General features: G+C 39.1%; 1 long non-coding RNA gene across 5 annotated transcripts in view; it reads right to left on the bottom strand.

Moving 5' to 3' along the window:
* Positions 1 to 5,129, bottom strand: part of LOC105075858 (solute carrier family 25 member 53) — a 38,376-nt gene extending 33,247 nt beyond the window's left edge. Inside the window, exon 1 of one of the 5 annotated variants that reach the window (XR_012504793.1) lies at positions 4,922 to 5,129. This is a non-coding gene — a long non-coding RNA (solute carrier family 25 member 53). The other 4 variants (XR_012504797.1, XR_835954.3, XR_012504796.1 and 1 more) reach the window with 4 other exon arrangements.
* Positions 5,130 to 13,729: the final 8,600 nt, after the last annotated feature.

Below are 13,729 nucleotides of genomic sequence, written 5' to 3'. Positions count from 1 at the left end.
TTTTATCCAGATATATGCCCAGGAGTGGGATTTCTGGATCATCTGTAACTCTATTTTTAGTTTTTTAAGGAATCTCCATTCTGTTCTCCACAGTGGCTGCACCAATTTACATTCCCATCAACAGTGTAGGAGGGTTCCCAGGGATTTATTCTTACAGTGGCTCAGTGAGGGGAATTAATTATAGCAATCTCAGTTGGTTCCATTAAATTTAACTGCTTTCCTACTTATCACCCATTTTCTTCAAGTAACCAACATGCACCCATTCTTGTAAAACCAGATCAAATCCCATGCCTCCTGCAGGAAGCCTTCCTTGATCTCTCCAGCCCACTATTCATTGATTCATTCAACAAATGTTTGTTTCCCTCTTTTTAATATCATTCTCTTCCAAATTCTTTCTAAAGGAAAGGTCCAAGTCCAATAAACTTTCTGGGAAATATAGTAAACAGTAAAGGGGAATTGGTGGCCCATTCCTGGAGAAGTTTGGCTCAAACACATCTCAAGGTTTTCAGGTATTTATAAGCACAGAAGGAAACAGCCTACTAGGAGAAAAAACAACATTATCTCACTGGCTGTCCACAGTTCTCACCCACTGGCCTACTCATGATCACAGCCCAGCCTCAGCTCAGGACAGTCTTTTAAGTCCTGAAGACACAGGAAGAGGCCGTCTTCAGCATTTTCACTATTAGTCCAAATCCTGCCCACTGCTAAGATGCTCTGATCCAAATATCCATACACCAAAATTGTTATTTCATATGGAAATCTAACTGTACCCTAAACAGAATAAAATATATGAGTAGGGGCTTTTGGAATGGTATAGTAAGAACCTAGGAAAATCCACTCCTCCAAAACAACGAGAACACTGGCAAAAGGTGTTAAAAACCAATGTTTTCAGAACTTTGGAAATGATCTAAAAGCTTGCAGACAGTCCAAGGAGCATTTATTCAAGAAAACCACTGAATCTTGCTAAGAACACTGATCTTTGGGGACTTTTAACTTTCCTATTCTCATCACCCTCTCTCCTGCTCAACGGTATCCTTGAAAAATGGTAGCCTTGAAAACCAGCAGCCTTGTACCCACAGTAAATGATGAAAACCAGCTGCTTAACAGTCACGAGAAAGGGCAGAGCAGCTTGGAGCTCCTCAAAAACTCCCATCCCTAGAGCACTGCCACTATTTGATCTGTCTGTCAGCTCCCTGAAAAAAATCCCTTGGCATGGCCTGGAGTTATTTGACACAACTCAAAAGGAAAAATGAGATAATGGGAAAAGCCCTATCTACAGGGTATTTACCAAACACAATTAGTGGCAAGTGTTTAACATCACAGCTGTCTAGGCCACAATACCTGTTAGGGAAAACAAGAGACTGGCCAAAAAGCTTTAAGGAAGATCTGGGGAATGAGATGTCCAAAAAGGTCTTTGAAAAGCTACGACACACTCCTGAGGATCTAAAAGTACACACATGTGGAAGGCTGTAATACATGGAATAACGTGACAAGGTGCTCATCTCTCACCTCTGGCTAACCTTGAAAGTCTGTAAAAACAGGAAGTGAAGGCTAAGGCAGAATTGTGAACTGCTTACCAGAGCACTGACAGTGTACCACAATACACACAGAGCCCCTATGCAAAAGGTGGGAGGGTTATTGGTTTAAGACATTTTAGGAAACCTCTGACCAATTATCAGCTGACAACTAAGCTACAAGCTTAGTGATGTAACTGGGCAAGACTTCAGTGGCTACACACAATAAGAAACACACACTTTACAGAATTAGTCCAGGGAAGACAATAAACAAATAGCAATAATAAAAACAGCAACAAACCCTGGCAGTGTGAATGTGATTTCGAGTTTCCACATTATTGAAAATGTCCACTTTAAAACAACGAATTATGAGACACACAAAAAAGAAAAAAAGAAAGAATGGCCCAAACAGGAAAACCAGTCAATATTGATTTTTTGACAGTCAAAACTGTCCCTGTAGAAGCTGAGACATTAGACTTACTAGACAAAGGCTTCAAATAACCTATTAGAAATATGCTCAAAGAACTAATTAAAGCAAACCATGTGTAAAGACTTAAAGTATGAGAAGGATGCTTCACCATATAGAGAATATCAATAAAGAGACAAAATTATTTAAAAGAACCAAACAAAAATTCTGGAGTTGAAAAATACATCAAACATTTACTAGAGGGGCTCAACGGCAGATTTGAGTTGGCAGAAACTTGTGCAGGGTCATCAAGGCCTACAGGGTGTGGAGCCCAGATTGCAACACAGGCAGTCTTGCTCCAGAGTCTGCACTCTCCATCTGGGCATGCTCCCTTAACTCCTCGGATGGAGAGGTTCTTATAAGTCATGTGATTTAGGACTACGTTGAGGCCAAAGTGGGTTTCCTGTTCTCAATCCCTCCGCCCCAGAGTTGAAATCTTAGAAACTGTACCTTCAGGCACCACAGACAAGGAGACACTTTTCCTATATATATTTGTTCAAGTCACTTTGGCCCTGGGGTGGGAATCAGGAGAAGAAACATTAGAATAAAGTCAAGGAAAAGGTATCTTTTTCATAACCCAATAAGCAAAGGTAAAGAGACAAAAGACTACTATGCCAAAGGGGGAAGAATTCAGGTGGGGGGAGGGAGGCAGGGGATTTCCTTAGTGAGTTTTGAGGTAGGAGTTACCAGGATGATGACCACAGGTCAGTGAGTACAGGGGCTAAAGGGTATGTGGCTTTATCCATCTCATTTCTTGTTTTTCAGTCACACCTATGGCCTCCATTACCTGGGGTCAGCTTCACCGAGAGAGCAGGACCTCTTGGGCAACCCTAGACCCCAGCCACATTGTCCCGTTGTGAGGCCCACAGCAAGCCCAATATAAGGCAGCAATTAGTAATGAGCTCTGCTTTTTTTCCTTTGTATTTTAAAGAAATACTAACTTTCCCAAGAAGGTTTTTACATAAAATGAAGATATTTTTGTGCCCAGCACATCACATTTTTCTTTTATCAGTACACTAAACAAGAGTTCAGTGGGAGCTGCCTCACAGTCCTCAGAATTGCTACCAGGGAGAGACAAGTGGTGTAAGAGAGCAGTGGAAAAACACAAGCACAGAAAAAGCTGGGGGGTTCTGGCTTTGTGTTTCTCCTTTCATGCATCAATATAATGCATGAGATAAGAACCTGTGATAAATAAACAATACCACACCCCCTAAGGTCCCTGTCATTATCATCCTTGTACACGAAAACCTATTTACAACAGGGAAAGATGATGCAGAGGAGAACAGGCGATCTAGGTTTCCAAACAAGTGGCACTGACTTTGGGCCTTGAGTGTTGCAAAAGATTGGGGTATGTGTGAATGGACAGAAATACTTTTCAAGGAAGAATGTATAGAGGGAATAAGCAGAATCAGCAGTAGAAGGATGATCAAGGTTCCTATGGGGGAGTTCAGTGTGGCTGGAACACATTTGAAAGATCCAAACACCAAATTCACATGAATTTTTACAATGAAACAAGAGACTGAGACATTCTGTACTTGGCCCATGACCAGAAGGTCAGCTGGTGGTTGTACTCAACATTTATAACCACTATCTTTGAGTACTCACCAATTACAGAATTCCAACAATAGTCCTAGGACTTCTATTCTAACCTAGAGGTAGAATGAGTTACTCAGCAAGAACTACCCGTGTGTGTAAAATATAGACACATATGGAGGCTTTAAAAGTAAACCAAATTCTGCCAGATTAAAAGAATAAAATTTCTATACACGTCATTGGAAATAATACTGTGTTTTCCTCCAGCTTCATACAATGAGAGGAGAGCAAACGTCCCTTACCTTCTGGTTACTAAGTACAGTTACCAAGGAAGATTAAAGAGCTACCAGTCTTCACAGTTTCAACACTAACACCATCAAAGTGTTTTATGTAAACACCTCAAATAAGGTATACTGAGGCAAGCCTTCATATAACCACAGCAAAGTAGAAGTTATTTTTTAAATAAATAATTCAAGATAATTGACTGAAAAATGATTAGTGGAATTTCCTCAAAGGATTGTTACTATAGGCAACTATAATAGTAAATCTTGTTATTCACTGATTAGTTTGCCGGTGTTAATTAATATTACTACTTGTTTCCTTAGAGAAAACTCCCACATACTTCGGCTAGTTTTAGCAAGATGTTCAGTTAAGAAAACAATCAAATGTCCATCAAAAGGTGAATGGACCTGTTCTGGTATACTCATTAAATGGACTATTAATCAGCAATAAAAAGAAAAGAACTATTCATACTACAACAATACAGATAGATTGAAACCCCACTCTGGGGTTTCTGGGATCAAAGAGCCCAGCAGCAGCAGCAGCAAAACTAAATGCTATGTCATTAGTCTGTTTTTCTTCTAATAACTACTTGCCTTCCTTGCTCCTTTAATTCCATTCCTTTTATGCTAACCAAAATTTCTACCTCTGGGTTACTATTGCTTTGTGATAAACCAACCAAAACTCAGTAGTGCAAAACAGTCTAGTAAGTGTCGAGGATAAAGGTTAATTCCTTTCCTCATACAGAGCTTCTAGTGCAGTACCCAGCCAGCCCATCAAAATAAGAATCTGAAACCAAGGGCCCAATAAAATCATCCCTTATAGGTAGGATTGTATGTTCTGGTGCCTAGCTGACAACACGTTTTCACCCTGCTGACTTTACTCTCCACTCATGTGTTCCCAACCTCTCCCACGCCCAAACACTACCCAGAAGAGTCATACATCTCAATACCTTCACGACATGATTACACACCCACTTGCGACACTGACGTCATCAATTCTCGCCGACCGGTCCGTCTGTCTGTCAGTTTCCCCTAGTCCTCACCCCCTCTCACTTCCGTTCCCCTGTTCCTGCGCGGCTGGCGGCAGGACGTGCCTACGCCTTCAGCTCAAAACAAGTGCTACAAACCTCCGCCTCATCCTCTCTCTCCGCCGCGGGCCGCGGCCGATGGCTCCTGTCTTGCGGCCTCGGAGAGCAGCTGCGGCGGCACTGGCTAGACCCCAACCCGCCTCTGGCCCCCATTTAGGGTCGGTAATAATAGAGACGCGCACTGGATATATCCCAGGCGCCCATGGGGCGACGTACAACGGATATCCCACAATCCTCTTCGTCCCCGTTCGCCCCACCCCCCAATTCTGGCATTAACCCCTTCACGCCTATGTTCCTTGGACTATCGACGCCCCCCTAGCACGTCGACACGCCCCCTGGCACGTCGACACGCCCCCTGGCACGCAGATTGCTTGGTTCGGAGATCCAGGGCACTTATCTGGTAAAAGATGTAAGAGACCAGGCCTATCCTGTTAGTTATAGTTAGCTATTGAATATTTTCTCAACCTTCTTGTAATTTGACTTGTAATCTTACCAAGTCATTTTTAAATAGGAGCTTAACTTACTTGTTAATTAAATTGACAACATAAACAGTTCATAATGATGCCTTTAAACTTCCGGACCAACCCAAACTCTAAATTTTCAGTTTCTGGCTGTTCACCTGTGCCTTTTCTATCATCCATTCCCCATCTCCTTTCGGTTCTTGTCTGATTATTTAACCGCATACCTCGATGGTTAAGGGCACAGACTTTGTAAACCTGACTTTCTGGGTTTGAATCTACACTCTACCAGTATCCAACCGTGGAGTCTTAGGCAAGTGATTTAAGCATGCTATTCCTTGGCTTCCTCATCTGTAGATGGGGATAATATTAGTATCTACCTCTAGAGTTATAGTGAGAATTTTAATTTTTTAATTAAGTATAGTTTATTTACAATGTTGTGTTAGTTTCTGGTGTACAGTATAGTGATTCAGTTTTATATATACATATATATTCTCTTTCATATATTTTTCATTATACGTTATTACAAGATATTGAATATAATTCCCTGTGCTATGCAGAAGAAACTTCTTGTTTATTTTATATATAATAGTTTGTATCTGCTAATCCCAAGCTCCTAATTTATCCCTTCCCCCTTCCTTTCCCCTCTGGTAACCATAAGTTTGTTTTCTACGTCTGTGAGTCTCTTTCTGTTTTGTAAATAAGTTCATATATATATATATTTTTTTAAGATTCCACATATAAGTGATAACATATATTTGTCTGTCTGACTTACTTCACTTAGTATGATAATCTCTATGTCCATCTATGTTGCTACAAATGGTATGATTTCATTCTTTTTATGGCTGAGTAGTATTCTTGTGTGTGTGTGTGTGTGTGTATTCTTTATCTAATCATCTGTTGATGGACATTTAGTTTGCTTCCATGTCTTGGCTATTGTAAATAGTGCTGCTATGAACATTGATGTGCATGTATCTTTTCGAATTAGAGTTTCCTCTGGATATATGCCCAGGAGTGGGATTGCTGGATCATATGGTAAGTCTATTTTTAATCTTTTAAGGAGTCTCTATACTGTTTTCCATGGTGGCTGCACGTTACATTCCCACCAACATTGTAGGAGGGTTCCCTTTTCTCCACACTCACCAGCATTTATTGTTTTTGGAGTGAGAATTCTAAAAGTTTTAAATGCAAGCAGCACCTAGAACATTGCTTACCACAGAGTTAAGCAGTATATTGAAATAGAAATTATAATTATTGACTTTGATGGAGATACCTTCTCAGCTAAGACTTTCTAGCTGATAAATAATAAATGATAATCATGGTTAACACTTGAGCAACTATGGACTAGGTACTATGTTAAGTGCTTTACACCCACTTTTGTTGTTGTTGTTTAATTCTCACAATTATTGGTGGTAGTTATAAGTATTATCCTTCCCTCCCCTCCTCTTTGTGGCTCTAAAGCAGCTGAGAAAATTCAGGCCAGAGAGACAGCAGATAACTCAATAACTTGCCCACGGTCACAGAGCTAGTAACAAATGGAGCCAAGACTTAAACTCAGATATGTCTTGGCCCTTCTCAAAGATCACTGAGAAAACAGCCATAAACTCTTCTTGAATGCTCTTCTTTTCCCTAAGAGTCGCCTCAATACCCATGCAGGTCAGGAAGACTAGGTTCTCTTCAGAGGCAGGTCAGCAGGCAATAAAGCAAGGGTCTCACCCTTGAAGGCTGGCAGCAAAGGAGATGACTAAAATAGCAATAATCATAACGAGGTCAAATACTGTGCCCCACTGTGCTACACAGGCCTCACTACTACCCATACTGCCTAAGGCCACCGGAGATAAAGCTGCTGGATACTTACCTCACCCCATCATTCTGTAAAGCTTGGATATTATCAAAGATTTTGCTTGTTTTAGGACTGCACCAAGAGACTCTTTAATGTACTATTCTGAACCAGCCAAAGTGCTAGTAATTTCCACATTAGCAGTTGGTAGAATCAGGTATTTCTACCGCAGCCCAAGAGCACAGGGAAATCTCCTCTTTTCCAGATAAAAGTAAAAAAGGAATTCCCTCCTTTTCTTCAGAGCCTTCAGTACCCAGGGTCTTCTTATTCTTGCTCCACACCCACCCATTCCCACTTCCTGACTCACTCTCAGGCAGTCCACAATGTTTTTTTTCAGGAGCCAGACTGGTGATGGTAAAGGGACTGGGGGAAGGATAAGAAGGTAAGCGTTTGCTGCAGGTAAAACAAGTCCTGCCTTGTCCCCATCCCTGTACCACTTTTTATTATTATTGAAGTACAATCAGTTTACAATATTGTGTCAATTTCTGGTGTACAGCATGATTTTTCAATCATATACATACATATATTCCTTTTCATATTCTTTTCCATTATAGGTTACTACAAGATATTGAATATAGTTCCCTGTGCTACACAGTATAAACTTGTTTATTTTATATATAGTGTTAGTATCTGCAAATCTCGAACTCCCAATTTATCCCTTCCTACCCCTTCCTCCCTCCCCTGGTAACCATAAGTTTGTTTTCTATGTCTGTGAGTCTGTTTCCATTTTGTAAATAAGTTCGTTTTCCCTGTACCACTTTTATAGCTCCCTGACCTTCTTCACTCCCTCTTGGCACTTCAGAACTCATTACCCTGCACACCCTAGAAAGCCTCTGGGCTTGAATTGCAGAAGAACAAACTTGTCTTTTTTCTTCCCAACTCCCAACAATAGCACACATGTCTGGCCTTGGTCTTCTACTTCAGGTGGCTAAGTTTAAAAAGAAATAGGAGAGATATAGCATGAGAAGGCTTTCAATTTCCCCCTACTACTTCTAGTGTTAAACTATTAGAAAATGTCAGCATAGGGGTAAAGCTGCTAGAAGTCAGGTTCCAGAGGCCAGGAAAAGATCGAAATCCTGGTGCACAGCAAAAGTGTTGACAGAGGAAAAACAGGCAGACAAAGGTGTCTCTAGGGCCAGTAGAAATAAACAGAGCAGAGAGGTTGGGTGCAGATGTCAGACACAAACAAGAGACCCTGCCCTTACAGCTGCTTTCACCCTAAACCCCATATCCCCATTCCAGAGACTTCATCTGCCTTGAATTCTCCTAACCAACCAGGTTCTTTCACTGCTGGGCATCTTGCCCTGATCACAGAAGCCGCCACCAGCTGCTACTGCTTAGTGAAGAGAGTAGGTAAGGGGAGAGGATATTCCTAAACCCGATGTTAGAAAGGGAGATGTGTTTCAAGCATCTCATCCCAGTTGTTCTCATAACATAATTTTAGAAACAACGTCATTCGTAGTTTAAGTGTTCAAGTTCTGCAGTGCTTTCTGTGGTGTGTTTCAGTTGTATGTTTCTTAAGGGTGGATCCGGGGTCCTAACACACATATGGCAGTGTTTCTATACTGTAGTGTACACACACTGCTGGTGACCAGTTCAGGCCCCCTTTACAAGGCAGATTGACCCATCCCCCATAAGTTGTGTGTGTTAGCTGCTAACTGCAGCTGCTTCCTTCCCTGGAGAATTGCACTCTGCAGAATAAGAGGTTCAGTACTCTACAACACCCCCACTCCCCACACCCCTGTAACCTGCAGTCAGTGATTGACTGATGATGAAGGTACATAACGCCAGCCACCTTGCCTCCAAAGTGGACCAGTTCTGTGGTGCAGAACCTACCCCAGCACTCCTTGTAAGGCCAGGCTAAGGCTGGTCTCCAGCTGGGTTTTTTTCCCCCTGCCCTATCCTGCTTCCTTCACTCCCCTGCATTTGAGATCGCTCCCTCAATAACTCACATGAAGAACTCCCCCGCCAACCTCAGGCTCTGCTTCAGGCAACCCTCCCTAAGACACATTCTTACCTCGTGTTTATCAGAGAACTAAGTAAACAAGGCCCTTTGTAGCCCTCCATTGTAGGCCAAGTAGTCATAACCATCTCTAGGGAAGCCAGGGGTAAGTTAAGATGCAGCTAGATAGGGCCCCTCCAATTAAAGTTGGACATATGACCTAACAAATGAAAATGAGGCCCAGCCTATTCCTAACATCTCTTGTCATGCTGACACCAACAGACCACATTCTATCAAGTTAGAAATGAAAGTACATTCGTTCATGCTTCATTGTAACTCTTTTTCACTACAGAATATGAAAAAATCTTGTTGAAAAAGCTATGAGACACTTAAAATTTTGGTTCAATTACAATTATTTTGTGATAGATATTCTTGCTCTAATGACTCTTAAATTTGTTTATCATCTGTTGGTTGTTTCATTTCTGTTAACTGTAATCTGTTAGTGAAGATGGCCAAAGATCAAGCCCAAGGTTGGATGCCCAACAAGGATGCTCTGATTAATCTAGAAGTGTTAAAAAAAAAAAATAGACCAGGCAACTAGTTTGCAAATAATAAAAATATATCCTAACTTAATAATTCTGCTATGATTCAGAAAACATTAGGGGTCATTATTATAAACCTTGATCATAATATTTTAAAATATATAGATATTAGCTGAGAAGTGTTCAGGTTGAAAAGGTGTTCAGGTTTAAAACAATCAGATATTTAAAATTTACATTTGCAAAGATACAAAATCCATAACTTCTGGCATCTTGTTCAGTTTTCCGCCCCAGCATATATATCTTGTAAAGCCACCCATACCAAAACAGTTGACTAAAATCCACTCTTCTGGCTTAAAATAAAAGTGCGAAGACAATTCTTTTCACAGAGATTATCCTCTCAGTTAACTTCCCCCTAAATTAAGATCCAGATATACCTGAAAACCTATTTCTGTGTATATTTGAATGTATTCCTCCAGTATGGCCTCTTGTAATTGGTTCCCTTTTTATTTATTATTTATATTTATTTACATATTATAATTTTTTTGTTATTTAGCAAAATATGTTGGTCATCCCCTCCCTTGGAAAAAAATCAGATTATAGAGTGTCTTTTAAGTGGTTGCTTTTGATTTGGTAACTGAAATAAACATCCTCTTTTTCATAAGAAGAAAATATCATTAATTAAAATTTTATACTGATCTGAGATATATTGGTTGTTTCTGAAAAGTCCTTTCTACATTGGCCAAATAAATCTCAATATTTATAGGTCTTGTGCAGTATTTTAGTTGTGTACAAGATTTTCAATATAACATAGGAAAGAATACTATGCTAACTTGCTTAGCACACACAAATTCTGAAGAGAAGATACTACTTTCCTAACTTATCTGTAATAATGGTTAAATGAAGGTTTGGTAAGAGCAACTGAAGAATAGTGAATTACTCATTAAATTTTTTTAAGTACTTAAACATTGGAATGAGTAGAATCATACAGGGGAACAATACATCTTATTTCCCTCACAGAAATAAGAAGAAAATTATATGAGAACAGATAGGTAAATTTTATTATAATAAGCCCCTCTGTTAGCATTTCTTAAAATTTTTCTGGCCACTAAACCTTAGGGGTTTCCATGATTATATATTGTAGGCCCCCACCTGAAGGCTCTAGAGAATAAGCCATGGGCTAAACTGATAAACAAGCTATGAAAAATGTCATGTAGCTGGCTGGATAAGAGATGGCCTATTTAATGTATCCAGTATGGACGGCTGGATAGCCAATGACGGGTAAGGTCCTCAGAGGAGGACAACCTAAGACAGGCACAGCCGACTGGATAAGAGATGGCCTACTTAATGAAGTTTTGTGATGAACTTTAAAACAATCTGTCCTTGATCATGTAACATCCTGTGCTTACTGCAGGAGCCTGGGAACTTGGAGCCTGGGAACCTAAATAGCTTAAGATTATTAACATTGTTATAACTTAGATGGTATGTGAGGCATCATGCATGTCCTATATAAACCCTTTTACAAAAATCAATAAACAGAGTAGCCATCAGCTCTCTCCGCATATGGTGTGTATATGTACATGATATCGCAACACCGACATATATGATAAATAAATATGATAATAAAAAAAATTTTCTAAGTCCTTCATCTACCTTTTAACATTCACTAATTTCACCACAGAAATGATATGGAATTTCAGCGTCACTGTTTCATCCAAAATGCCTATCTTTCCCAGCCTAGTAGACAGCTACTCATATTCTAAGGGCCCAGGCCGAATGTCACTCCCTCTGTTAAGCCATTCCCAATCTCCTTTCTCCTAGGCAGAATTCATCTTTTCCTTAAATGTGTATTGATAGGTCTTTATACATACTTCTTTTAGACCTTGCATCTCACTGTATTATAATTATATGTTGTATCAGTTAGCAGTTGTGTTTGGCTGTCATTAAGAAACTAATTATTTTTCTATCACATAAAGGAAATCCAAAGGTAGGCAGTTCAATATTGTTATAGCAGCTCCTTTCATCTTTCTGCTACATTTTCCAAGCTCAAGCTCTGCCTTCCTAACTCACAGTTTCCTCAGTGTAACAATATGGTTGCTGTAGCTACAGCCATCACACAGAAGGAGAATTTTTAACTAAGATGTTCATAGTAGTTTCCATTGTATTCCTCGTTCTAAACAGGCTTAATTATTATTTATAAGAGAATTGCTTGTAATCTCTGAGTTATTGTATATAGAAAAGCATTTTTTAAGGAATGGAGCAGAACAGGTAAAATACAATTCACTTCCCATCCACAGCTGTCTGGCCTAACTTCGATCTGAACTGCCTACGGGCTCTTTAGAAAACTGCAACTATAGCCAAGTAGTGTGTAGGCTGGAAAGACCTTATCTGAGGGTCAGAAACATGGACTCAGGAAAAGGTTATGTAAATCTTTCCTTAAAATATTTCATATGCTTATTCCTATTTCTTTATTTGGTTATCCCTTAAGAGGCATTTTTAACTCATCCCTTTTATTCAGTGAAATTCCTCAGAATGCAATACTGTCATTGTTCAGCCAAGATTCAATCACCATGGGTTATGACTGCGAATCACAATCTAAATTCTATCCCCATGACCACTCTGCTCTCAACTTTTAGTACCTCAAAAAAATGTTAATTTTATGTCTTGAGTCTGTGCTGTTTTTCTTTCATTAATTTCACTAATGCATTAGTTAAAAAATATTTGTATCGCTCCCTCACATGCATGCAGTCCTTGTTACCTCATATAAAGTCAGTCAATGCAGAGGAAAACCATGAGTCTCTCCAAGCCCAATCCCAGAAAATGAATATGAAAGGGATACTGCCCTCAATTTTCCAAAAGCAAAGGTTATCTAAAAATAGGAACATGTAAGGATTTTTATTATTCAGTTCTTAGTTTCTCTAACATTTTCTCTTTCAACAGAGTATATAGTTGCCTTTTTAACCCAAAAGCAGCATTAACTGCCTTAGCAAGTCCAGTTATAACTTCAGCAAGTCTAACAACTCCATTTTTGAAGTGCACGTTTAAAACTTTGTTGTTAGAATTAAGGTAACTTCATATTTTCTCTAGATCAGTTATTTGAAATGGAATCATTAAGAGCCAGAAACAGAAATTTGGCCATATTACACTGAAATTGCTAAAATAGGAGACCAAGCACTTAGTAGGGAGTGAAAGAAAGGACAAGATAAACACAGAACAGAAAGGTGATCAGTTGCTATTTGGTTAAATCTAGACCGACCATTCAATAAGAAGTAAATTAATTAACCTTAACTAAGGGTGGGCTGAGAATAACTCTTTCAAAATAAATGGATGCTTTTTATATTAAGTGGGGGGAGATACCTATCTTATACTTTTTTAATACCAAAGAAGAATGCATTTAAACTTAGGAAAGCCCCAGAAGACTAAAATTCACCTAATCTTTCTTCAATCACTTTATAAGAGAGGTAGGAATACCAGAGCAGATTAAGATTAGATTGGTGTAACTTTATATTTTTTGGAATCTTTCATTAATTATAAAACATAATTCTGAAGTAGAAACAAACTATTTTAACAAAACAGGTTTCATCATTTGCACAATAAAGAAAGTGTTTGTTATTTAAACTATGGGTATTTCACATAACTCTCTTTATAGACTATCTGGAAATGGAGAGGTCTTACAGCATAAGAAAAAAAGAAGTTTGAATGTGCTATTTTTCTGAGCCTCTTTTAATAAAGATTACAAGATGACATAAAGTAAAGTTTGTTTCCTAAAGTGTTCAATACAAATCCAATTACTGTTTCCCTATTCAAAAACTTGGGTTTTACCTCAGAACCATACTAGTAAGAAGGTAGTTTGAACTGATACAGATACCACAGAATGAAAATAAAACCAGGATAATTTAAAAAAAGGAAGAGATGCTCAACCTTCACCAGGTTAAATTTGTATGGGTAAATGTTATTAATATAAAAGTTTCAGAAATTGTATGCTATATGGGAAGTTCCTAGAGATTTCTCAGTGCTCTTGGTCTCCACGATGTTTCTATTTATCAGAGTCCTGGTGGTGCTTTGCTT

This window comes from Camelus bactrianus, chromosome X (genome assembly GCF_048773025.1).
Source record: "Camelus bactrianus isolate YW-2024 breed Bactrian camel chromosome X, ASM4877302v1, whole genome shotgun sequence".
NCBI lineage: Eukaryota > Metazoa > Chordata > Mammalia > Artiodactyla > Camelidae > Camelus > Camelus bactrianus.
This window is presented reverse-complemented; position numbering and strand designations above follow the sequence as displayed.